Source organism: Theobroma cacao, chromosome 4 (assembly GCF_053813885.1).
Source record: "Theobroma cacao isolate CCN51 chromosome 4, ASM5381388v1, whole genome shotgun sequence".
Classification (NCBI taxonomy): domain Eukaryota; kingdom Viridiplantae; phylum Streptophyta; class Magnoliopsida; order Malvales; family Malvaceae; genus Theobroma; species Theobroma cacao.
Genome location: NC_142642.1, coordinates 26,388,614 through 26,416,563, shown reverse-complemented (window position 1 = coordinate 26,416,563; position 27,950 = coordinate 26,388,614). Strand labels below are relative to the sequence as shown.

General features: G+C 30.8%; 1 long non-coding RNA gene across 1 annotated transcript; it reads right to left on the bottom strand.

Moving 5' to 3' along the window:
* Positions 1 to 12,892: 12,892 nt before the first annotated feature.
* LOC148763214 (uncharacterized) lies at positions 12,893 to 13,781 on the bottom strand. The gene is made up of 3 exons (XR_016025765.1): positions 13,676 to 13,781; positions 13,534 to 13,600; positions 12,893 to 12,995 (listed from the first exon to the last, which is right to left on the bottom strand). It is a non-coding gene; the product is annotated as an uncharacterized LOC148763214 (long non-coding RNA).
* Positions 13,782 to 27,950: the final 14,169 nt, after the last annotated feature.

Here is a 27,950-nt window from a genome sequence, read left to right as displayed (position 1 = left end):
CATGACTAATGACCACTACAATGAAGCAAAGTATAACAAAAGCTTGACAAGTGTACATTATCATGCAAGTATTAACTTAACATGAATCTGCCTAGTCTTATCACTAGCAAAGAACTCGTCCTTCAAGTGATCCCACACCTCCTTATGACTATCTAGATGCATAATCTTAGAAAAAATTTCATCAAAAACAGTAGACTGTAAACTAGGCATAGCCTTGTACTTTTTTGCTTTATCCTTTTCAAATTGTCGAATTTGAGCAAGAGTGGGGTTGGCATGACGTTGAACAAGGTCTTCTCCAATCTCCACAACCTCCCAAAGAGTGTAAGCTGTCATATAGGACTTCATTTTTATTGACCACATAGCATACTTTTCACCAGTAAAAACTAGTGCAGCTGATGTGTTGAACCCGACTGTAGCCATGAAAGATAACCCATACAAAGAAATGATCAAGTAGCAAAATGATGATGAAAGGAGAAGGAAAACAAACCCTTAAGATCCGTTGTGAGGCTTTGATACCATGTTGCAAATTTATGAATTCTGGAAAATTTTGATGAGCAAAAACAACAGAGGGAAGCCAATAGTGAAAGAAGAGAGAGAAACGTTTCTGAGCACAAAATGGTGCACTTTTTCATATTTCATTAAAACAAAATGAATGCTATTTATAGGTGTCTACATGAGAGAGAAATAAACTAGCTTTGCAAACCAAGTAAGGACACCTGGCTCACCAAAAACCACTGAGGGAATAATGCACAGGGATCTGTCCTTAGATTCCTAAGACAGCAACACAAGCCTAACAGCTATAACAAGTAAACCAACACAGTATAAGTAAAGAAAAACAATCCTTAACAAAAATTGGGAAAGTAACTTGGTAACAACAAATAAAACACTAGAAAAAATACTTAAAGCATAAAACAACTTGACCAAGTGCTTAAAACGGCACAACCAGTCTGTCATCTTCAACTTGAATTTCCTATGACCTTCAGCCTTTGAATAAGCTTGACAGTAAGATGAAGCCATGCTTCAACAAATGCTCCACTTATCCCAAAGTCTCAAAAGGATCTTTAATCAATGAGAAGGCCACTTGTCAAAATAAATCCATGGGAAGGCCATTGGTCTTGAATATGATTCAGTAGTTAATTTAACCCTCCCTTTGCATGAAGAAGATGCAAAACATTGAAGAGCATATTTAATCCCATGAGTTCAGCATAGTTTGAGACTTGAACTTCGAGGGAACCAAAACACAATGCCATGAAAATTGACACGTGTCCCTTAAGACTCCCCCACACCTTGTTCAACCTAGTTTGCTACTTGATGAGCCATCCACATTGAATTTGAATTCATTCGGGATAGGAGGAATCCACACCACTTTACTTCGTTGTCCCTTGCAGTTTACTAGCAGTAGTGCCAATCCAGGGTCGCGTCCACCATGTAGCTTCCACAATAGCCTCCTCACCTTCACAAGCTCTAACCCAAAACAAAGACCTCAATTTTACAAGGAAAAAGATTTCCTTACCATCCCAAGGATTTGTTAGACATATATCCCTAAAAACCAATTTTATTATTTATCTGTTAGATAAATAAATTGTAATATCAATTATTGTTTTCATATATATTATATCTTAATGGATATTTAAATTATTTATAACATTTTTTTCAATCAAATATGATCATTTTATTAATAGACAATAAAAGTTAATATCGTGGATATAGCCAAGAAAAGAAGAAAAGCCAACTTGTTGGACGAAATAACACCATCGAACCAACGACATATGTCATGATCCCACATCAATAAGAGATGAGATGGATCTTGAATATATAAATATAGACCTTCCTCCACCTAATATGCATGTTTTTTGGGTTGAAAATGTGAGCCCATAACTTTGATACCAGAGTAACTTAAATCTTCACAGATGTGGGGACTTCATGAGAGATATAAAGACCCAAACCAATGTAAGGGTAGTGCAACAAGAGTATTACATACTACATTAGTAAGAGATGGCTAAAGAAATAATGCAACGAGAGTATAGCATGCCACATTAGACGAGAGTATAGCATAGCACATTAGTAAGAGATGAGATGGATCTTAAATATATAAACATGAATAGATGTGTCTTTACACTTTACATAAACCAAAACAACATCTTAACTAACAAGATAACACACAAAACCAAATTATATATAAATAAATATAAAGTCATAACTGATAAAGGAATCTCCTCCCTCTCCTCTCTATAATACCCAAAACCAGTGCTAAAAAAACTCCGGTCATTAAATAATTGATAGCCAAAAGGGTGTGAGTAACTATTAGTGAAAGTTTTGTCCGTTTCTATAGGAAAGCACAACTTTGTTCTAAGGTGTACAGGGTGATGTCGATGTTGTATAGATTCAGGGGAGGGAGCTTTGTGCCCGTGATTTTTTGTTTCTCATGGCGGGTTCTACAGAATGGGTGGGGATCCATAAATAGCAGGATCATGTATTTGTTTTAAACTTTCTGAGACTAATGAGATGTTGTTCTCTGCAGCTATAAGGCTTCTTATAATACTAGAATGAAGACTTGTAGCAGCATGAATGTATTCCCCTTTAGAATGAATACAAATATGAAATATTAATATTTGAAAATATTTTTAATATTTAATAAAAAATTTACTGACAGGTTGAGTTGGTGTCCAAACCTAAATTTTCAAGCGTCAACCGGACCCAGACCATGTGCACCTCTCTATTCATAACTTTTAAGCCGTCGACTCAAGGTCATCTAGATAGATTTGTTTTCTAACCACAGCAACTTGATTTGTTGATGTGGTTATGAGAGGACATAAAAAATCAAGAAAAACAAAACAAAAAATAATGTCGACAAATTGATGAATCAGGCACATGCATATGCTCAATAATTGTGACTGCAACATTCTAAGGCAAAAGAATCGATCCTTTTGGTCTATATATATGTAATACCTGCCTAACTGTTCACTTCAAAAGAAGTCACTGAATTGCGAAAATTAATAAAAGAAATTAGAGAAGTTAAAAATGGGGGACAATCAAAGGAGAGGTTTACTTTTGGCAATTCTGATAACGATGATGACGGTGAGCATCAATCATTGTGCAGCTGCTTCATTAGAGAAGAAAAGGTCGAGCTTACACTGCAATAGCTCAATTCAGGAATGCTTTCTTTCGGAGGAAGACGAAGAAGGACTCGACTTGTCCTTGGTCGAGTCGGAAACAAGCCATGTGTTTCCTGATCAAGCAAGTGCATCTAATTCTCTTAACAACAAAAATGTATATCTAGCCCTTTTCCCCGATGCAAGATGCGGAAGAAATGACAAAGGCGGCAGCAAATGCACTCCACCGGGCAATCATCGTATAAAACCTCCGCATTGCAACAATCCATACAACCGTGAGTGCGGAAAACAACATAAACGTCCATGATTTTCCAATCAGATCTTCCTTGATTGTGGTAGTTACTATGTCGTCAGTTCAATTAAAACCCGTGGCTTTTCATTCATGTTATTTAAATATTTCATTATCCATCTTTTTAGCGTGAGCCTTTCGTTTGGATTGTTCTGAGTTCGATCTTAAAGGGCAATAATTGAATTCTTGTTGTTTTACCATTAAGACTAATGATTTTATTTTTTAAGTCGTGAAAAAGTTCAAGCGAAAAAAGAGATCATACTCTTGGGATTACGTGAGTAGCAACTGTTAGATCAAGTCTTTATTTGAATTTCGTTTGGATGTTGTTTCGACTTTTTTTTAATTATTGATTTGTTAATGTTATAACAAATTATTAATACTTATAAAAAAAGTGAATTTTTACAATTATGTTTGATGTTATTTTGATTAGTTCTTTGAAAATGTTATTTTCTTTTATCTTGAATGTGCACTTTTTACTTAAAAAAAGATAATTGTTTTATTTTCTTTGCTCAGCCAAAAAAAAAAGATAATTGTTGTTGTGTCATGCAGCAACATTAAGTGATTAATGTTTTCTGAATAAACATAAAGAGGCTCATTAGGTTTTAAGTGAAGCAATAAAGTGGTAGTGTTTTGTTATATGGCATAAAAATTTTATTCTTTCCTTTTGAGTTTTAAATTTGAAAAAGTTATTAAATTGAAAACATTAGATTAATTTTTACTGTTAAATGTTTCATTAAAACAAATAATGATCATTTTATTGATACTGTTACTATTTATATTTTTTTTGTAAAAAAATTAATAAATAAAAAATTGATAGAAAATAAGACAAATTACAAAAAAAAAAAAACAAAATAGTAAAAGCACAATCCAAACGAAACCTAACTAATATTTTCCTTCACACGCAAATAATAGATTTTTAATCCTAGTTAGTGATAACATTGCTCTTCAGAAAAAACAAAAAATAGAGTGATCATATTTGTAGCTCCATTGTTCCCATCAATGCTACTACGATTATTGAAAGATTTGAAAAAAAAATGATGAATTAAACATTATATCCACGTGGCACAAACACATTGCAAGGAGCACTGTGCACTAATTGATTATAATCTTTTTCAAATAAAAATATATATATTTGATTTTGTGAAAATAAAAATTTGAATCCGATTGTTTGCATAAGATAGACAAATACTTAAGGTCCGTTTGGTAACCGAAAAATGACTTACTGGAGGAAAATTTTTCTATGTAAAATGTTTTATAGAAAATTTTAATGTTTTTTGTTGTTTAGATAACTGTTGAAAACATTTTCTATTGTTTGGATCATTTTATGAAAAATATTTTTCATCATGGTAGAATTATTCAAGTGTTAAAATAATAAATAGGAGTTGAGTACAAAACAATATTGATATTTGATTTTCATTAATTTGGGATCAAAATTAAGAATAGAAATGAAAATAGATAAAATCAATAATGAAATTTCCCAAAGCATTTAACCACAAATCTATAATAAAAATAAACTCTAATTTTCAAAAAATTTTACATCTTATCACTTTTTTATGATAACTATAAAATTATAAATATTCATCAATTGTGTAAGATATTCAAAACTTATACTTATAAATATGTATTCATTAACTAATAATTATTGAAATATTTTTTATTATAATTATTAGTAAGATTTAAACCTATTATAAATGTGTATTCATCAAATGATGATGATTGAAATATTTTTTATTATAATTATTAGTAAGATTTATTCCATTTATAAATAAAAAATTTAATTGTATTGAATGGTTTCATTAAAATAATTTTTTTAATTTTAATAGTGTTTTATAATTTGAATATTAATATTTTAAATTAATTATTTTAAAGTTAAATATTAATATTTTTTAAATATTTTAAGTTAAATATTAATATTCATCAAACTTATACTCATAAACTTAATATAAAAATGTTTTTGTTGTTCTCTAAAAAATGTCTTATGCCTTTCAATGGCGTAAGATATTTTTCGTGGTTAACTTTATTGACTCGTAAAATATTTTACATCTGAAATTAATTTTTCATCTACCAAATAAACATAAGTCCTGAAAACTTTTTTTAAAAATTATTTTACTACAAAACAAATGGACTTTTAATTAGTAAAATTTCCGGATGTGCCACTTGCATATAGTGTAATATGGCTCTTATTAAAGTAGGTCAAAGCCACTTGTATATAGTGTCACATTATTAGCTGTTCGTCTATATATTTTTTCCATATTGTTAGCATAAGTAAAAAATGAGTTTTGCTAATAAGTGCTCGTTGGATACTCTTTAAATTATTTCACCAAATGCATTAAAAATCATTATCATATTAATGTTCAAATATTGTATTTAATGCAAAATTATTATTATAAATAAATGTACTTTAAATCGTGCCCTCTAGATGCTCTGTTATTGCTAAATTTATGAAAATAAATCGGAGACATCGTCGAACAAAGATGAAACTTTAACTTAAGGTAGCATTTGGTACTTTATAATGTAATGTGATTACAGGTAATGTGATTGCAGAGAAAATAACATTACAGTGTTTGGTATGCAAGCAAAATAATGATTAAAATGTAGGGAAGATAATATTATAGCGTTTGATTTACAAGTACTTTACTGAAAAATATAATGTTAATTTTCAAAATTACTCCTATTTATTAAAATGTAAGTTTAATATACTTGTATTTTTTATTATTAATTTTTATATAATTTCATATCTTAAATATATTTTTAATATCATATATTTTATTTTTATTTCTTATTATAATCTTATATATTTTATTTTTAGTTTTTTGATATAATTTTTTATATTATATATTATATTTTAATTTTTTACTTATATTATATAAATTTTAATTTCTTATATTTTATTTATTTAATTTTTAATTTTTATATTATATATTTTATTTTAATTATAATATTATAAAATATTTTTAATAAGATAATAAAATTAAAGGATAAAAGTGTTTTTAAAAATATCATAGAGTATAATATAATGTAATTGTATTAATTTTAAATTGTAATCGTATTATATTCATTGACTATAATATGATTATATTATAATAATATATTGTAAAATAAATATTATAATATAATTTAATTAAATATATTATAAAAAATATGTTCGTACCAAACGCTATCTAAGTTCAAATTCTAACGAGTAGCAGGGGCATGATGGCTCAAGCAGTATCCCATATTTATGACACAACAACATTGAAAGCAAAAAAACATGTCGGCAGATCATTAAATCAATCGCACGTGCTCAGTTTTGTGGCCACAACTTTTTCTGTGTCTATGGCAGAAAGTCAAATCACCCACGCCACTTGGTCCCTGTAGCACCTAATCAGCCACTACCAAAATAGTGGTAGAAGCGCTAAGGAAAAAGAAATTTGGCAGACGAGGAACAACATGGGAGACCTTCAAAAGACAGGGTTATATCTAGCAATTGTTTTGACTACTATGATAATTAATCTATCGAGCACGAACCATTCTGCAATCGGTTCACCAGAGAGCAGTAGCCGCAGCTTCTTCCACTGCAACCTCTCATCCCACGAATGCTTCCGTCAGAATGAGGTCGACTTAGGATTTGAGTTCTTGATGGAGTCGGAAACAAGCAAAATGGTTCTTGAAATGAGAAAAATGCGGCAGCAGGGAGGTAGACCTTCGACTAATACCCTTCATCCTGCCGACGCAGCTTGCGGTCGAGACAAGTACGGCTACAAATGCACTCCACAGGGTAATAAGGGTGTTAAAAGATCTGAAAATTGTCACGGAAGTACGTTCAATCGTGGCTGCCACCAAATACGATACAAATGAGTAGTTGATTTGCCAGTGTTCAGTTGCCTATATAACTGTAGTGATTACTGGGTATAAAATCTCCCCCTCCATGTCCCCTCCGTCAAGCTTTTTTTTTTTTTTATTTGTTCTTTTGTCTCCCTTTTATCCCCACTAGTTACATCTTAGATCTTAGATGTATCGTGATCGTTTTGCAAGTTTATATCAACATCTATCATCTGGTTAATTATTATGGTTCCAACTGTGGAGTATGTAATTTTCCATATGGTTATTCTTTTGGCTGACACGTATGTCAGGTACGTAGAGATTTAATCTTCTTTTGGTTTAATTTCTAATTAAAGGTTCAATGTTGATCACTTTTAGGTTCAATGTCAAAATTTCTGGAACGTTTAAGTTTAACGAAGAAAATCAAATATAAGCCTGCAAAATAAAGGGACTGGAAAAGGCAAAGTTGTGCGACATTTATTTATCTGAATTATTCTCACCAACTCTATTGGCCAATCATAAATTCAATAGGACTCTTTCACTATTTATGGAGACACAGCACACTTATCAAACCAGTCCCATAAAAGTGACCCGGAAAAAGAAAGTATCAAGTCAAGTCGTCGAGTTGGTTCGCATTTTTATCTTTTATTTAAACATCATTTTTATATATAATAATATATAACTATATATTAAAACAATAATATTCTTTTTTATATAATTGGTAATTATATTATTTAAATAAATACTAGTACCTCTACAAGTGCATTGGACGTGTAAGTACATTTATTTAAAAAAATTAATTATAAAATAATTTTGATAATGACGATGAATATAGAAATTTTGTCAAATCCTGTTTTATAAAATAATTACGACGTCATTTACATGCTCAATAGAATGGTTACATATTTAGAAAGTTTGAGAAAATCGTTGAAAGACGATATTGCCCCTAATGGTATCATTAAGTCGATTAAGCCTCGAACTAGTTCAGATAGAAATTTTAAAATGAAATTAAGAATTTTAAAATCTCAAAATAGTTTAATATGGTGATTCGGAGTTTGAGGATCAATTTGGAGTCAAACCGAAATTTTCGCTATCTAGGGGCAAAATGGTCATTTGCCACTTGGAGATAAAATGAGAATTTTAGAAAAGATTATTTTGGCCCCATTTGACTTATTGGAGTAAGATTTGAGGTTTAGAAGTGAAAAATTTTAATTTCGGTATAATTTGGAGTAAAAAGGTAAAATGATAATTTTGCTACCCTAGGGGCAAAATTGTAATTTTCCACCACCAGGATATTTTTTCAGCACATGGTCTTCTTTTATCCTCATTTTGACCATTAACTAATTGTGTGGTGGAGATAAAAAGGATTAAAATTTTAAAATTTTAAAAATGAATCAATAAGAAAATGACATGTGCTATACCTTTATTATTTTATTGTTTCTTATTAAAAAGGCATAAAATCAGCCTATTTTCTTCATATGGCCGGCCAAGCAAGGAAGAGAGAGAAAGAGAGGAAGAACAAAGGGAAAAACAAGAAAACCTATGTGAAAATTCAAAGAAAAAGTTAAGAAATCAAGAAAACAAGCTAGATAAGTTAGAATTTCTTTAGTTCTCCTTGATACCTAGCTTACCCATGTTTTTGTTCTTGATTTTAATGGTTGAATATTGAGTTATTACGATGAATTCAATTCTGAAAAATGGGTTAGGAGAGAGAAACTTGTTAGATTAATTTGATTTTAAGTTATGTTAGTGTTTTAAGTTAGTTTAGTATATTTAGGAACAAAACAACAAGAAAAGAATTTATTTTCCTCTATTACCATTATTGGCCGAATTTTCTAGGGGAATATTGGCTGATGATCTTGATGTTTATTTGAGGAATTATGATGAATAATGATGAATTACGAGTCTAGAAAAATAATGGAAATTTTTGAAGCAAAAATATGAATTTTTACCCATTAGGGGTATTTTCGTAATTTGCTACTGAGACTGATAATTTGCACCACCCTGAGGGACATTAAGTCAATTTGAGTGCAATTGAGGTATAGAAACTGAAAAAAATTAATTTGGAGTTTAAAAGGACGCGTGTATCGATTTAATCAGGTAATAGGTCGAATTAGGTCAGCACCGCATTTAAGCTATAGTCGGATAAGTTGTATATCATATCATGCATATATACCGAGCCTAAATTGATTTTGTAATGGTCAAGCATTGATGTGGTGAATTATGTATTGTACATTGTGGATAGGTGGTGAGCAAATTACACTGGTAAAAGTACAGAGATTGTGCTTGAAGACTGGGATTAGGAGTGCATCAACTCCTAGAACTGTGAGTGGACAATTTATCGTCTTAAATATCTAGAGTAATTATACTTGTTTGATGCTTTTATTGAATGGTGAGTTAAATTATAAAATATTATGTTTTCCAATTAAAATGTTTTTAATAAAAATGAGATTTATACTGATTTTAAAATCAAATATTGTTTTGGAAAAATTGAGTATATGGAGACTGTGTTGAAATTTATGATTTTATATGTTATTGAAATTGGGGCTTATGACACTATGGTAGCATGATGACTAAATTTTTGGGGTTGGCATGAAATATATGAACAGTTTTGGATTGGTCTCGGTAGACTGGATTAAATTTTATTCACCATCTTATGCTACTGGAAATTTTATGGGTCTGGTGGTATATTAAACGGTCACTATAGTGGTGGGGGTTTCCGTGGACTGCCTATGAGAGGAGCACGATAACTCAATTATATATTTACCTCTGAGGGGAGATGTTGGGTGAAGTATCTCTTGAGGTATGATTTGAGTGCACCTCACGTTCGAGCCACCACGTGAGAGTGAGACTCAGCCAACGCCAAGGAATGACTGTGTGTTAGATGTGAAAACATGTTTATGGGTATGGGTCATTGAACAGCCTTGGCGGTCTCAGTGGGATGCCTTGATGAAGGTACAAGCGAGAATAATTCTGGCAGGGGCCAAGTTTAAGAAATTTATAAGCCGGGAAATTTTGATGAAAAGAAATTATTTGGTATAGATTGAAACGAATTTTGTGTTATGAACATTATTGAGATATAACGTTTTTATATTGTCTCCATCTACTTAGGTTTAAATGCTTTTGATGGTAATTGTTTACTCATTGGGATTATGTAATCATAATCTCACCCTTCTTCCTATCCATTTTTCAAGCTCAAGACAGTTTGTTGATAGTTGATTAAGACGAGAATTAATCTCGGAGTTGCATCATAGGAAGTAAGGGTTCGTAGCTTTACACTTTCTTGGTTAGTTAGGGGCCCACGTGTCATTGTAAACGAAATTTCATACTTTAATTATCTTTATTACTATATGAATAAATTTATTTTACTCTTACACTACAAAAGTTATTTTAGGAAAACTTTGAAAATATTGTGTTTTAAGAAAATAGAATATTTTATTTAATATTTTTATTATATTCAAATAGCTATAATTTTACTTTAAAGGAATGTTTTAGACTTCAAAATTTAATATAAATCATGAAATATGTGTTTTCACTTACATATTACATTTTTACGGATTTCGAAATTTCAAAAAAAATGACGAAAATGCCTTTGTGAGCTAGAAAATAATATTTTATTGTATTGAGTTGGAAACAACTTATGATTTCTTGAAATGCGAGATTTAATAACTGTCGCTCACCAGGGAGATGCGGAAGTTGATGCTAAGCCTTATGGGGTTTCGATCGGCATTCGGGGTAATAAGTGCTTATCGGGACGTCGCGGGGTTGTCACGGGCCCGATGGGAGTTCCGGGTCGTGACAAATTTAATCTATAATATAAATTTGATCAAATGTTAATGTAATTTTTCATTTATAATGGAAACGTAAACTAAAGTTAATTAAAAGCAAAATAATACATTGTTATTTGGAGTTTTCCTCCGCAGATTCATTATTTTCACATATAAATAATGTCTAATTGCTGATATTAGATAAAATACTTTTGATCAATTTGTTAAGTTATTGTTTATAAGTATCATGGGCAGAACTAGCTAACTTTTATTGATATTAAGGTCAAAGACGAAGAAGAATAAAGGTAAAAATTTTTGAGAGAGCCATTAAGACAAAAAAATATATATCTTTTAAAAAAACAAATAAATATATATATTTGTAATATTTTAAAGATTTTGGGGGACCACAGCCACTTAAAAATGCACTCGACTCCGCCCCTATTAATTTTTATGTAACTATTTGTTCATTATGAAGAATTTAAATTTAAACATTTTGTTAGAATTCTATATTAAAAATTAATATATTATGTATGGTGCAAAATCATTCTATTGAATCGAAAAAAATTTATTTGATTAAATAAAGACAACTTAAAATATCAAATAACTTGAAACTTATTTGAACTTGAATTGAGTTAAACTTAAAAGGATATTGTTATCAGCAAACTACATGTGTGATATACTCATCCCATTATTTGTGACCGACACCCCTCAAAACATATGTAAATTCTCCCCTCTAACAAATAAGGGATGCAAAGCCTTCACAACCATGAGGAAAAGAAAAGGTGATAATAGATCCCCTTGCCTAATGTCACAGTTCAATTTTCGGGTTATGATCGGCGCAAGGACCCAATAAGCACAGCCCAATAGGCCCAAGCAAGCCTTTTTATATGAACTCGTACATTCGTCCATCTATCATCCATATCTCTTTAAGATCTTTATTTAATAAGGTTTAAATGCCAATTTCTTCAAAGACAATTCATATAACCCAAGTAAATACTCACATTGGAACCATAAATCAAAAAATACATAGATAGTTTGTCAAATGTATCTTAACAATTCACTTCAAGTATATATGTGCATATATAAAGACCTTGACTACCAGCGGAGTGACTCTGGACGTGGGTGCTAACATTTAGTGTCAAGGCGACCTATCGAAAAATAGATAAAAGGAAGCACCCCGACCTAAGAATCAAACTACCTTCGAACCTGAAAACTAAAACATGAAGTTGAAAATAATGAGTATAAACTCAATGAGTGAACATAGAAAGGGAAAAAGCAAACGATACAGAGAGCTTTCCGAAAACATGATGCACTTGTTTAAAAACAATGCAATTTAGTTTAATTTCTTGTATAGCCCTTAATTCAACCCTTGATTATTTAATCCCTTAGGGTGAAGGATTTATAATCCACAATGGAGTTGAAAAGAGTAAAGACTAAAGCAAATATCCAATTAAGACAAGCAATCGGAGGGTTTCTCGCTACAGTGAAAAGCCATTCCATAGCATATAGTACAATCACATTTTTTTTTATTTTCATAACTTGTCTATAGCATACACACACACACACACACACATGTACACTCCCTACACGCATATTTCAATATCATCACACGCATTCCCGCCCACATCATTATGAGCATGTACACTCCCACACCGCACCGGCACCATCACGTGCACGGTTGTAGCTATTATATAACATTATCACTCAAAGCATAACACACATATCCACATAAAATAGGAACACATGGTTTCATTATATCACATAATTTACCACATAAAAACATTTCATCAAGGGCTTATTCCCATGCATGTTTTAAAAAAAAAATCCAATAAAACATTTCAGGTGATTCAATTAAACACATATGCATTTATCCCAAAACATTTTAATGCAAGTTCACTCACCTTACGATAGCGGGATGTTACATCGCTATTAGTTCGGAGGTATATCTAGCTATTTCTACTTCCCGGTTGCTCGTTATTTCCTCCGACACGCTACTACAGTAAACTACCTTTACTTTTGTACTTCCTACAACAATCCAAATTCAATATCTTTAGTGTACCTCATTTCTACTTCTCTTTTTCCTTCAATCATGAATCTTTATTCAATTAACTTATATCTTGACATGTTCTTTACCAAAGTGGCCTTTATCGTTTACTTGCGTAATTCTTTAGATTATGGATACTGGTAACTTATTTATGACTCTAGCACATATATAAATCTTGTCTAAGGATATTTATCAAGTTTATCCATCATTTTCATAATAATTACCTAGCATATGGTAGCAACTATAAATTTACTTCCATCAAACATTTTTCAAGTTTACATGTACCACCATCCTCATTTACATGTTACCACCAAGCATAACATTAATATTCATTTATGCACACCAACATCCATAACCTTTTAAACCTTTCCTAACAACATATATCTACACACCAAACTTCCAATTAATATGATTGCCTTCCAACCATACCCATGACATCATAATAACACTACATTTGCATACAATCATTCTCACCATATTAAACCAATCATAAGCTTCAAATTGTAGCATTAAGCTTACCACTTGGTTTTAACTTGAATTTCACCTAATAAAATACATAATTTCCTCACACCCATGGTCACCATAGCTGCCACAAAATGATTCACACATTATTTTTCTAAGGATTTAACCAACCACGAACTTAAAACACAAAAATCCTTACCTTATGTTTCTTGAATCTTGAGACCCACTTGATATTTTTTCAAATTCTCTTGAACCACTTACTACCGAAGCCTTCCACCTTTCTCTCATTTCTTTCCTTAGCCGATTCTCTCTATTTTTCTCTTCAATTGCATGGGGTAAAGTGAAAATAGGGTGGTAGTATGGAAATGGCGTGGGAGGAGGGAGATGGAGAAGAAAAAAGGTCATCTTGAAGAGATAAGGATTAATCAAAGACAAGGATGAAGGGTCAAAGCTTCCTTTGGAAGCTTTGACCAAGCATGATAGGAAAATTATCGTTTTGCCCTCATAAGTTCTCATCCTTTCAATTTAGTCCTCCCAACCTTCTTTTAAATCTCAATTTCCTCCTATTATCTTCTTTTACACATGTACAAACGAAATATAAAGTTTGTACTCCAACGCAGTATTCTCATAATATTTAAAATATTTATTTAACCGCGTTACCTTTATTTAATAAAGACATACGAGCCCTATTAATGCCATTTTTCTCTGAAATTTCCTTGTTCCTCATCTCCCCCATTTAGATTGACCATATATTCCTCCTTCATAGAAATTTTGACATCGAATAAAATATTAATATTTTTAATATTATTTTATTAATAAAATATTATTTTATTTAAAATATTTTCACTTATCTCCTTTGCACCCAAAACACCTTGTTATACCCCGATTCATTTTCAAATCACTTTTTTTCTCGCTAATTCATCCTCAATAAAAAAATATTATTATTTAATTATTATTTCTTCGCATGCAACATATTTTTCTCTAACCTATTCTTTTCATCACTTTTAAACATTCTAATTAACCTCAATTGGCATCTGATAAGTTTTATTAGCCATCATATCAAAGTACAAGGTATTACACCTAAGGTCTCTAAACATTGGAAATTCCAAGGTAGGAAAACCATTTACCAATATTGCCACTCGCATTGTAAAGATGCATTCATACACCCACGTCCTTCATTTTTCTCCAAACCCCATCTTCCACATCACAAAAATTAAGAAACCCAATCAATACAATAATAGGTCTTCTCAAAATCAAGCTTAATCATAACACCACCACCAGGGGCTGAGGATAATGTATTACAATTCTCAAAATTTTTAAAATTTTTTATTTATTATATATATTTTAAAATTTTTAATATTATTTTAAAATTTTTTATTTATTATATATTTTTAAATGATTCTCTCAAAATATTTTTTTGTTTTAATAATTAATATAAATAAAAATAATAATAAATTGACCTCACAAACTCTACTCAATTTTATCTTAATTCTAAAGTTTCTTCTCACCTCTTTCTCTTTCTCTTTTTTTGCTTTTTCTATTCTGTTTTGTCTTTTTATTTTTGCTTTATTCTGTTCTATGTAACTCAACATTGAAATGCACTTCATTTTTCAAAAGAGATTTATGAGCTTATTAGCTTAGACAAGATAAGACGAGACCACTCACTGGCATTGTGTGAAATTAAAAGCAGATAAAGTTTTCATTTATCTTTTTTTCCCTATTTATATTATTTAACTATTTTTATATTTAACCATTATATGAAATCTTATATATCGTATTTAACTATTTATATTTTATACATTATAGTTTTATACTTAATATTTTAAATTTAAATAAAAATAAAATAAGAATATTGAATATTGTTTGTATTAATTTTTTTAAAAATTTGATTAAAGTATAAGTAAATTGAAAACAAGAGGTAAATTGTCCAAATGGTTCTCTTACACTTGAGCCACCAAACTTCTATGCTTTAATTCATAAACAAGAGCAATCTGAATCAAAATATCCAAGTTCAATCCCAAAGAATTATTGGTTAAGTTCAACATATTAGTTTTAAAAACTATTAACCTTTATTCTTTTTTATCTTTGACACCCTCAACAAAAGTTAATGAACTTTGCCCTTAACCCCCACCAGTACCAATCTTTATTTTCATACTATGTATAATCTTATTAGCTAACATCACCCCATCTTGAAGTTGGCATCCCCAATTAAAACACTTTAGTTATCACTAATCACCCAATGCATTACCTTTTCATCCTATTAGCAAGAAGCTTCACACTGACTTTGTAGAGGGAATTGATCAAGCCAATGGGTCGAATGTCCTTCAACTCATTAGGGCTCTCCACCTCAAGAATGAGTGCTATGAAAGATGGATTAAACCCTTTCTCAAGCTTCCCGTCACCATAAAATTCACAACAAACTCATGAACTTATCTTCCTATCACATTTCAAGTGCGTTTGAAGAAGTTGAAGTTGAATCCATTGAGTCTTAGAGCGTTAGAGCCTCTACACTCCCATACCGTATTCCTCACTCATAGTAGCTATCCCCTCCAAACCTGCCACCCCTCACCGTCAAGTTGCTTAAAGTCGAGCCCGTCAAGGATCGGTGTAGGTAATATGAATTTTAATTCTCATGGTAGTCATAATGTTTCAAAAGAAGTCTAAAGAAAAAATAAAGCAATAAAAGTTATATGCTTTTAAGATAAGATAATTTAATTGGTTATAAAAATATTTAACTGATAACTTTTTAATTTAATAATTTGATAAGGGTATTTAAGTCAATTACATTTAATTTCTTGGAATTTACATTGTTATATAGAGAAGTAAACACGTTATGACGATATGTACAAACATGATGCTTTTAAAGGCTTTTTTCCTTAAAATCAAGATTCAAATACTATTATCCACATTTAAGTGGTTTTAATTTAATATAATTTTTTGAATGTGAGTCAAATTAGATCAACATTAATTTAATACTTGGATCATATATATCATTGATTTAATTTGAAATTTGAAAATATCTACGAATTTGACTAGATGATTTGTTTAGCTGATCAACATAAGTACCGATTATCCTATGACAGTTATCGGATCAATCGATGGTTGGCAGGTTAGGGTATCCCTCATGCAAACCTAGTAAAATTATTCATTTATTTCTTTTGATTGATGGCTGTTGGTAGAACTAGCTAGTTTACATTAACGTTTTCTCTTGACCACTGCTAATAATAATTGGATATGACTATCAAGTGAAAAATATTTTATAAAACTGAGAAAAAAACATATTAACAAGTTTTGTGTTGAATTAACACTATCAAAAAACAAGTTTTTTTTAATAAAATTTTTATTGAAAAAAGTCAAAATTTTGTTGAAAATAACTTTTTTTGATGAATTTTCAATAAAAAATTCATTAAAAATTTCGTTGATAAAAACCCCGTTAAAAATATTTTCCGTTGAAAATCCATTGAAACTTTCTGACAAAAAAAAAAAAAAATCCGTCAACTATATAGTAACAATTCCATTGAAAATTTATAACGAAATTCTGTTAAAAATTTTCAATGAAAATTCTATTGAAAATTCTTTTCAAACAAAATTTCGTTAAAAAATGCCAACAAAATTTCATCCGAAATTTCCAACGAAATTCCATAAAAAATTTCTAACAAAATTTTTCGTTGAAAAAGCATCAAATTACAATAATCAAGAGTAATTTCTAATCATGTGTACAATAAAATATGCCATTATAAAATTTCATTTCAACAATTGAAAATATAAACTATAATAATTTTATAACATGTTAAGATCTTTCAATATTAATAACTAAATTAAACAACTGTGTAACAAAAGATACAAAATCAATATCATATATGTCTACCAGCAATCACTTTCAAAATAAACAACTCATGGTCTTCATTATTGTCACTATCATCATTAAAAGTTTCTTTGTCTTCGCCTTCAACTTCTTCTTCTTCATCTCCATCTCCATCTCCATCTCCATCTCCATCTCCATCCATGTTAAGATAGTAAAATTGATTTCACACAATTAAAAAAAAAGAAAGAAATACTGTAGAAGATTGAAATAAAAATATCTATGAAGCTAAGATCAAATTAATTTTTTAGTTGGAAAATAGAAAATATCTAACTCAAATATAACACAAAAAACAATCTCAATAAAGCAAAGTGTAAAGCCCGACCTTATAAAATACTATTCATAACTTACATGTGATGATAGCATGATTGCATGCTAGGAGAGTCTCGAAAAATTTACAAAAGTCTGTATTGTACCTAGAGGTACAACAAAGTTTATTTAATCCTCGAACTAGATCAAATAGGAATTTTAAGGTGAGATTAAGAGTTTCACAGTTCATGGATGACTTAAAATGGTAATTTGGAGTTTGAGGATCAATTTGGAGTCAAATCGAAATTTTCACTAACTAGGGGCAAAATGGTCATTTGCCACCTGGGGATAAAATGAAAATTTTAGAAAAGATTTTTTTGACCCCATTTGACTTATTGGAGTATAATTTGACTTATTGGAGTATGATTTGAGGTTTAGAAGTGAAAAATTTTAATTTCGGTATAATTTGGAGTATAGGGGTAAAATGGTAATTTTGCCACCTTAGGGGCAAAATTGTAATTTTCCACCACCAAGATATTTTTTCCAGCACATGGTCTTCCTTTGTCTTCATCTTTGACCCTTGACTAAACATGTGGTGGAGATAAAATGTTTAAATTTTTAAAATTTTAAAAATGGGCCAATGACATGATGCCATGTGTCATGCCTTTATTAATTTATTATTTTCCTTTTTAAAAGGCACAAAATCAGCCCATCTTCCACCCCATGGCCGGCCAAACCAGCAAGAAGAGAGAGAAAATAAAAACAAAACCCTAGAGAGAGAAATCAAAGAAAAAGTGTGAATTTTCAAGGAAATTAAGTGAAAAAGGTGAGATTTTTTCTATTAAGCTTGAGTTTTCTTATTCCCAAGCATTTCTCTTTATTTTCCATGATTAAATAACATGTTTTCATGATGAATTCAATTCTGGAAAAATGGGTTAGGAGAGAGAAAGTTGTTGGATTTATTTTATTTTAATTTATGTTAGTGTTTTTAGTTAGTTTAGCATATTTAGAAACAAAACAACAAGAAAAGAATTTATTTTCTCCCCCAACCATTAATGGCTGAATTTACCATGTAGTGAGTGAGGATGAGTTTGATTTTATTCTAGGAGAATTGGTTAAGGAATGATGAATTATGAGCCTAGAAAAATAATGGAAATTTTCGGAGCAAAAATACGAATTTTTACCCACTAGGGGTATTTTCGTAATTTGCTGTTGGGACTGATAATTTGCACCACACTGAGGGACATTAAGTTAATTTGGGTGCAATTGAGATATAGAAACTGAAAAGAATTAAATTGGAGTTTAAACGGACCCGTTAGGAATTTAATCGGGTGATAAGACGAATTAGGCCAATACCGGGTTTAGATAGTTACCAGTGCATTTTTGCATTCCATATCATGCATTGGTAGTCTAAATTAGTTTAATTTTGATTTAGTACCAACTTGGTGAAACTCTCGATTTTGTACTGTGTCAAGGTGGTGAGTCCTCCGATAAAGGCAAGGAAATTGCATCTGAGGACCAGTAGACAGAGTGCTTCGAAAGTCTGCATTCTAGACATTGTGAGTAAACTTACTGTCATTTTAATTATCTAGGGTGATTTTTAGATGCTTTCATGAATTCTATGGAAAAAGGAATTTAAAAAGATAAATTTTCATGTTTTATGAATAAATGAGTTTCAATGAAATTAAATTATAAATTGTTTTGAAATTAATAGTGATTTTGAAAAATAGAGTACACGGAGACTGTTAATTGTGGCAATTTGATTGTTTAAATTAACTGGCTTATGATAAATCGAGCATGATTGGCTAGTTGGCAATTGTATTGAAATGCGAATTGTTTGGTTACCTTGAAAAACTACGAATTACAAAATTGCCATATCATGTTATTGAGTTTTATTATATGGTGGATTATATATTAATTAATCACTGCAGTAGGGGGTTTCTGTGGACCAACCTTTTAGAGGGGCACGGTAAACCCCATTATATTCTTACCTCGAACGGAGAGGCGCGTAGGGCATCTCCTGGGGTAAAGTTTAGGGTTCACTTCACGCTAAACCACCACGTGAGGGGGAACTCAGCCAACGCCAAGGAACGACTATGTTTTCAAAACAAAAACATGATTTATGTGAAATGTGAATTTTAATAGCCTTGGCGGTCTCAGTAGGATGCCTCGGCCAAGGTGTCCCCGAGAATGGATTTATGGCACAAGCCTAGATTTTTATGAGATTCATAAGCCTTTTTACGTATTTTGAACAAAATGTGTTCTAATGCTATAACCCAGTTTATGATGATTTACTTTATTGTCTCCATGTTCTCAACTCTAGATGTTTATGATGATGTTTGTTTACTCATTGGGATTTTATAATCTCACCACCCTCCTTTCCACCCATTTCAGGTTCAGTATAGACTGTAGATAGCTGATCTCATCGAGGACTACAGTGGGATCTGCATTTTCCAAACCGTAGGTTCACAGTCCTCTTTACTTTTGTTTATTCGGGGGCACTCTTGTTATTGTAAATTAAATTAAATATTTTGACTTACTGTATTTAAGTATGTATAAATTTATTTAGCTTTTACGCTATAAAAATTATTCACGTATAACTCTATAAATATTGTTTTATAAGAAAATAGGATATTTTACTTAATATTTCTTTTATTCTCTTATTATATTCAAATAACCATAATTTCGTTTTAAATGAAGATTTTAGACTTTTAAACTCATTTTGAATATGAATTATGTGTTTTGTACTTGTATATTACGTTTTAGCCAGTTTCAAAATTTTTGAAAAAAATGACCAAAATACCTCTGTGAGACGAAAAATTAATATTTTATTTGTTTAAAGTTGGAAACAGCTTAAAATCTTTTAGAACACGATATTTGACAATGGTTGCTCACAAGGGAACAAAGAAACTAATAGTAAAGCCTTGCGGAGTTTCGAGTTGACATTTCGGGCAATAAGTGTCTACCGAAACACCGCGGCGGTTGTCACGGGCTCGAGGGGAGCACTAGGTCGTGACACAAAGAATCCCATCTCTCTATCCAAAAGAAAAAAACAATACTATATATATCAAGACTAACAGTGTGTAACTCACAAAAGAGTAAACTTGTTCTCACCCAAATTATACTAACCTGCAACTATGTTAATTCCATATCGTTATAAAACCCTTAGCCATAACTGTAGTGAAATATTTAGAGATTTGATTTTAATAGTAGTGAAACTTTTTCAATTTATTTAATAGTAGTGAAAGATTTAGAGATTTGATTTTAATAGTAGTCAGTGACTTTTTATTTCAATGGTGGCTTAACATTTTCTCAAAGAATCACATGATCATCAAGCAATCAGAAAATGCCTGACCACATTCACCAATCCAACACCCCTCCCCCCCCCCAAACTTTTGTTTCATATGATAACATCCCTTTAATATGAACTTTTTTAGTCCATATTCTAATCCAAACAGAGAGTTTGGACTATAAATCATTCCCCATTTTGCCTCATACAGGCTTCCTATCTAGGTTTGAGCTTGGACCTCACAAATGCAAGCCTAAGCCTATTGTTCTTTTTCGGCTGGAAGCCTTGGCTGGCTATGGTTTACAATTTAAAATAGGTAATAAAGTTTCACGGTACTTTCATCAAATACAGATGTTATGCAGTTCAACTTCAAGGGAAAGAAAATCATTAAGAGAGTCTTAATGATGATGAGTGAGTTATTAATCATATTTCTTTATTCAAAACAGTGGCAGCAATCGCTTTTAGTTCAACTGGAATTAGTTCAAATCAGGATATTCTCCTTTCTCCTTTGGCTTTGTAATTTAGCTCACTTTGAAATTTTGATCTAATAATCTTCAAAGTTCTATCTTATATTCTTTCTTACCATTGATGTCCCACCAATTCCCACATAGATTCTTGTTGATGTTATTATATGGTCTAAAAGTTTGAACCATTTAAACCAACTTCCTATTCTTGAACCTACCAAGAAAGAGTAAAATAATGTGCTAGATATCTAACGCTGTACAACCAAAAAGGTCACAGAAGAAAAAAAATAAAAATAAAGAATTCCCATTAACTTTGTTCAATGTAACAAGCTTCTAGAATACAATAAGGACAGATGCGTGGAGGATTGGTGACCAAAGCCTAACATGGCAAATACCTATTGAACCAAATCCTCTTTTAACCAGAAAAAACACTTTTCTTCTACCTTTTCCTAATTCCTAGTTTAACTCTCTCTAGACTTGAAGCCTAAAGGTGAAAAGAATAAAAGTGCAATAACAACAAGCTTATCAATGAAATTAAAATCATCAGAAGATAACAACCTTTTCAAGTAAGTTCCATTTATGTCATTCTCATTTTACATCAATGATATTGAAAATAGAAAAGAAATTAGTACAAAAATAGACCAAGAAGAGCCCAAAAAACCCTTTCCCTTTTCATCATTCTTCATTGATGCATTAGCATTGCTTAAGAAAAAGAAAAAAAAAACAATCTAATTAATCAAATCCATTAAGTAACTTTTAACATCTAGTGATTAAACAAATATTAGAGTAATGTTTTTAGAATTGGGTCATCATATCATGAAAATTCATAGCTAAAAGCTTTGTTTTCCAAATTGAAATCAATGACAATCTTATTCAGATTGCTTTCTTCTCACCCTCATGTGGCTAAATTACAAATTTTCCTTCAAAAAACCATCACAATCATTTATATTCATCAATTTCTTTTTTTCTTATATCTCGAAATAATCAATTATTTTTTTTATTTTATAACTCAAAATCATACATCCACCTTCTTTTAATTCTATTTCCTTCCCAACCCAACTACCAAACCTTCTTCAGGAAGAAAATCTAAAGAACATAAATAGGCAAAATTGAATTTGGGTTAGGTCGTTTTCATGCTATGAACTAAAACTACAATTAAAAGCTACTAGTGACTAACCCATTGAGCTGAAATATTAAAAGGGTAGTTGTTATGCTATTATCAAACTACAATGGTTGAAAGCCTTTATTCTTTTCACTTTCTCTTTGGTTGCTTACCTATTTTCAATTAATTAATCATATTCAACACGCTCATAAAATTACCCTATTTCAATGGTTAAAGGCATGCAAAAGACGTTCCCTATTAGCTACTCCTCGCGTTAAAAATAAGCCATCCCATTACTCAACAGCACCATTCATTTGCCCTCACACTTTCACCCTTTAATTTTTAATATAAAAAAATGATATTAAGATGACATACTAAACCCTAACTCTATTTCTGCAATTGTTTTTATAAATAAGATAATATACCAAACAAAAATTAAAACTGAAAAAAAAAATAAAAAACAAAAAGAAAAATGAAACAGAAACTCACGGAGATTTATGTATGAATCATTTCTCTCTTACACAACTGCCTTCCAAATCGAAGTGAGAGAAACCCCTATGAAAAGAAAAAGGAATACATAAGATCAAATCCCTAGAAAACTATGCAATCCAAACCACAGTCAGCCAAACACAAAAAGAAAAAATTGAAGCAAAAGAAACATACAAAAACAAAAGGAAAGAGGTTTCAACCCAGAGTTTGGAGGGTTCACAGTTGAGGAGACTCGGCTTCAATTTTTTGTTGGGCGTTGTTGGCTTCGAGTTCCGGTATCTTTTAGAGCTTCTTTAGAGCTTTTTGTTCAATTCAAAAGGAAAAAGAGGTGAAGGGAGGCCATAGAAAGCGCTTGGATGTTGTTTGGATGTTGTTCGACTTTTTTTTAATTATTGATTTGTTAATGTTATAACAAATTGTTAATACTTATAAAAAAAAAGTGAAATTTTACAATTATGTTTGATGTTATTTTGATTAATTCGTTGAAAGTGTTATTTTCTTTTATCTTGATCAATGTGCACTTTTTTACTTAAAAAAGATAATTGTTTTATTTTCTTTGCTCAGCCAAAAAAAAAAGAGAGAAAAAAAGATAATTGTTATTGTGTCATGCAGCAACATTAAGTGATTAATGGTTTCTTAATAAACACAAAGAGGGTCATTAGGTTTTAAGTGAAACAATAAACTGGTAGTGTTTTGTTATATGGCATAAAAATTTTATTCTTTCTTTTTGAGTTTTAAATTTGAAAAAGTTATTAAACTGAAAACATTAGATCAATTTTTACTGTCAAAATGTTTCATTAAAACAAATAACGATAATTTTATTGATACTGTTGCTATTTATATTTTATTTTTTGTGAAAAATTAATAAATAAAAAATTGATAGAAAATAAGACAAATTACAAAAAAAAAAAGTAAAAGCACAATCCAAACGAAACCTAACTAATATTTTCCTTCGCACGCAAATAATAGATTTTTAATCCTAGTTAGTGATAACATTGCTCTTCAGAAAAACAAAAAATAGGGTGATCATATATGTAGCTCCATTGTTCCCATCAATGCTACTTCGATTATTGAAAGATTTGAAAAAAAATGATGAATTAAACATTATATCCACGTGGCACGAATAAATTGCAAGGAGCACTGTGTACTAATTGACTATAATCTTTTTCAAATAAAAAATATATATTTGATTTTGTGAAAATAAAAATTTGAATCCGATTGTTTGCATAAGATAGACATATACTTAGGGTCTGTTTAATAATTGGAAAATGACTTGCTGGAGGAAAAATTTTCTTGTGTAAAATATTTTACAAAAAAAATTTAATATTTTCTGTTGTTTGGATAAATTGTCAAAAATATTTTTTATTATTTGGATCATTTTATGAAAAATATTTTTCATCATGGTGGAGTTATTCATGTGTTAAAATAATAAATAGAAGTTGAGTACCAAATAATATTGATATTTGATTGTCATTAATTGGAGATCAAAATTAAGAATGGAAATGAAAATAGATAAAATCAATAATGAAATTTTCCAAAGCATTTAACCATAAATCTGCAATGAAAATAAACTCTAATTTTCAAAAAAAATTTCAACTGATCATTTTTTTTATCATAACTATAAAAATATAAATATTCATCAATTGTGTAATATATCCAAAACTTATACTTATAAATATTGTCGTAATGTGCAGGTCTGGGAACCCGACTGCCAGACGTGATGTGAAAACTCACTAAAAATTAAACTAGGAGTCGCCACCAATCTTTTTTTTTTTTACTAGGTGCGATTGGCCACATATTGACTCGATCCTAATCGATGAAATCTTAAATTAATTTTAGGCCCACCGAAAAGAACTTTAAACTAGTCTATGTTTCTCTAGATCTAAGTTCGGGAGTACGGTTACGCCCGGAGAAGGATTAGCACCCCCGGGACGCCCATTCCATGAACGGTACCATTTTTAGATTATCCTATTAGGCTTTAATTTTTAATTTCACTATATTTTCTTAGTTATTATTCTCCTATTTTATCTCCTATTTAACCTAAAATGGAATACAAATGGGTGGCAAGATGAAATGCATGGCGTGAGATAAAAATGCAGGACGAATAACCTTTTATCGAGGATATTTTCTCGAATTAGCCCATCATATTGGTGGGACTCGGGGTATTCTCTCACCTAGGAAATTATCCGAGAAACTTGCCTTCGCAAATTCGACGAATAATTCCCATAATCGGAGTCATTGTACGTTTTCTTTTTTAAAATAATATTTTCGTGCATAATGAACCTAATTCGGGTAAAAGCCTTTTATTAAAGATGTTTCTCGAGCCCTCCCATCATACTGGTGGGACCCGAGGATATCTTTTCACCTAGGAAACTTTTCACAAAATCCTCAAAAGATTCCATCATCGGGGCTTAAACTCGAAAACAGAAATATTTATATGCAATGATATGCATGATGCAACATATATATATGCTAGGTTAATGCAATTATCTATATATATATATATTTGTCATTTTTTATTATTTAATTATTATTTTCATTTTATTTTTTTATCATGTTTTCTATTTTATGTCTAATTATTATTTTTTATACTTTACATTTTTTATTCTAAGCTTTTATATTTTCCTTTTATGATTCCATGTTATTTTAGTGAACAAAAATTTATTTATTATTTTTTATTATACTATTTTTATTTTTTATATTTTTATTATTATTATATTTTTTCGTAAGCAATCTTTTATTCAAACCTAATGCCTAAGATCTTATTTTATATAACTATATTTAATTTTTTTTTACTTTCTTATCTTTATCTTCACATTTTTTATAATATATATTAATTTGTAATTTGTGTCACTTGATATTTAATGCTTAATTTTAAATTAGTTGTTGTTTTAGATTTTTTATTTGTTTAATGTCATGTATATTGCATTTTCACAAATTGATTACTTACTATATATTCGAATTATTATTATTATTGTTTTCATTTTTCATTTTTTTCATTTTTTCATTTTTTCCTTTTTATCTATTATTTGTTTATTTACTTTTTTTTGATGATTTTGTGTTGTTAATTTTTTATTTTTATAAAAAATTTCGGGATCTCGAAATCAAGGCCCTCCCATCGTATTGGTAGAGCCTTAATTCGGATTCCAAACCTAGGAAAAATTAGCTCGGGATTGCGACTTCTCACATCCCAATCGATCATCCCATCATCGGTGTTAAATTAAACAATTATGCTATTTTAGTTCTCTCCTCATTTGTACTCCTCTATCTCTATTTTATACAAAGCTATATTATTACTATTTACTATTTATTATTTTTTTTATTAAATGTTCATTTATTTCCCCATATGTATTTTTATTGTTGGACCTATTCTTATAACTAAATGACTTTTCTACCTAATTTTGCTATTATTTATTACATAAATATATATTTATTTTACTTTCTCCATTTTTTTTGCATATATATATTTAAAAAATTTTATTTTCATCCTTATCTATTTTTATATATATTTTTATTCACTTTATATGTTTTTTCTTGTCATCTGATAATTTTAAATTTTTATTTTATTATATATATATATTATCTTTTATTCTAATTTTAAAAAAACTAATTACCTTTCTATCTAAACAATGGGCCAAGCACACCACAAAAACAAATCAAAAGAAAAAAGGAATTTACCTGTCGTGGGCTAAGAGCGGCCCCAAGATAGCTGGTCTTCTCCAAGCTTCGATCCACCTGGTATCCCGCAAGGTGACTCCCCAACTATCAAAACGATGTTGTTCGGTGTGATAAGGAGAGGCTCCTCCACAAGCTAGGAACGGCGTCGTTTAAGGACCTCTACGCCCTTACTATATAAGCTCCTTTTTCCCCTCATCTCTTCATTTTTTTTCTTTCAGTTTCTCTCTCTAAAGACCCTACTCTCTCCCTTCTCTCTACAAACTGCTGGCCAACCCAACGGTCAGCTTTCTCCCAAATCGGCAACGTCTTTCCTGCCCCGTCAGCTGTCTCTTTCTTGGGATAGCTCGAACCTTTCTCCTCTCACTCTCATTCGTTTCACCAACCACTCGAAAACTCTTCTTCTCTGCCGATGCCAACCATGCCACCAGATATGACCCCCTTAACACCGCTCGATCCGATCTCCAGATGTCCTTTCACCGGTGGTCAAAATCTCTCGTCAAGATCTCTCTCACTCTCCTTTCACCAGTGGTTGGTAAAACCCAAAGGCCTCAGCTCCCACTAAACCGGATCTCCCTCTCTTTCCTCTTTTTGGCTACGGCCTCTCACCCTCTCTCTCTTTTCCCGTCGGCCATCGAAGCCTTTTTTACTTTCGTCACCCAGATTTGGCTTTGCTCCCCTTGCCGGTGCCGCTCGAACCAAACTCTCTCCTCTCTCTGCTTTTTCATTTCATCGGCGGTGAGCCCAAAACCCAAGGCTTCCTATACTTTTTTATGCATATATTTAATGATTTTTTTTTACCTATTGTGTGGTATTTTTTACTGTGTTGATTCTGGCTGCTAGAAAAACTTAAGGTTTTTTTTTTATTTGATTGATTTTTTTTCATTTTCTGGCAATTTGTGGTTGCTCTCAGTTGCTTAGAAAGCTAGGTTTTTTTTTTTTCGTTTTTTTACAAGTTATCCTCCCCTAATTGCTATAGTGCCCCCTCCCATTTTATACCCGGTTCCTGGGCTCTAGAGGGGGCACGCTCCACTACCCTGCCAGACACGAATTTTTCGCGTCTGGCAAGGTGAGGGAGGTGCTTGGCAGGGTGCGTCTGCACCCTGCCAGTTGTACCCTCTCCCCTTTTCTTTTTTCATCATTCATTTTTTTAATTAATTATTTTTATTCGTTTTTTGTTTCTCATTTTGTTACAATTTTAGTGTCTACAACTGCCCTTCTTTGCGCATTTCAGAAATTCGAAATAGTGCAAAGACATAGACACCGTATTTGACTAAATTCTTTAATTCTCCTACCAAGTTTTTTTTTTTAATGAGATTCCTCAAAGCTGAGGCAACGAAACTT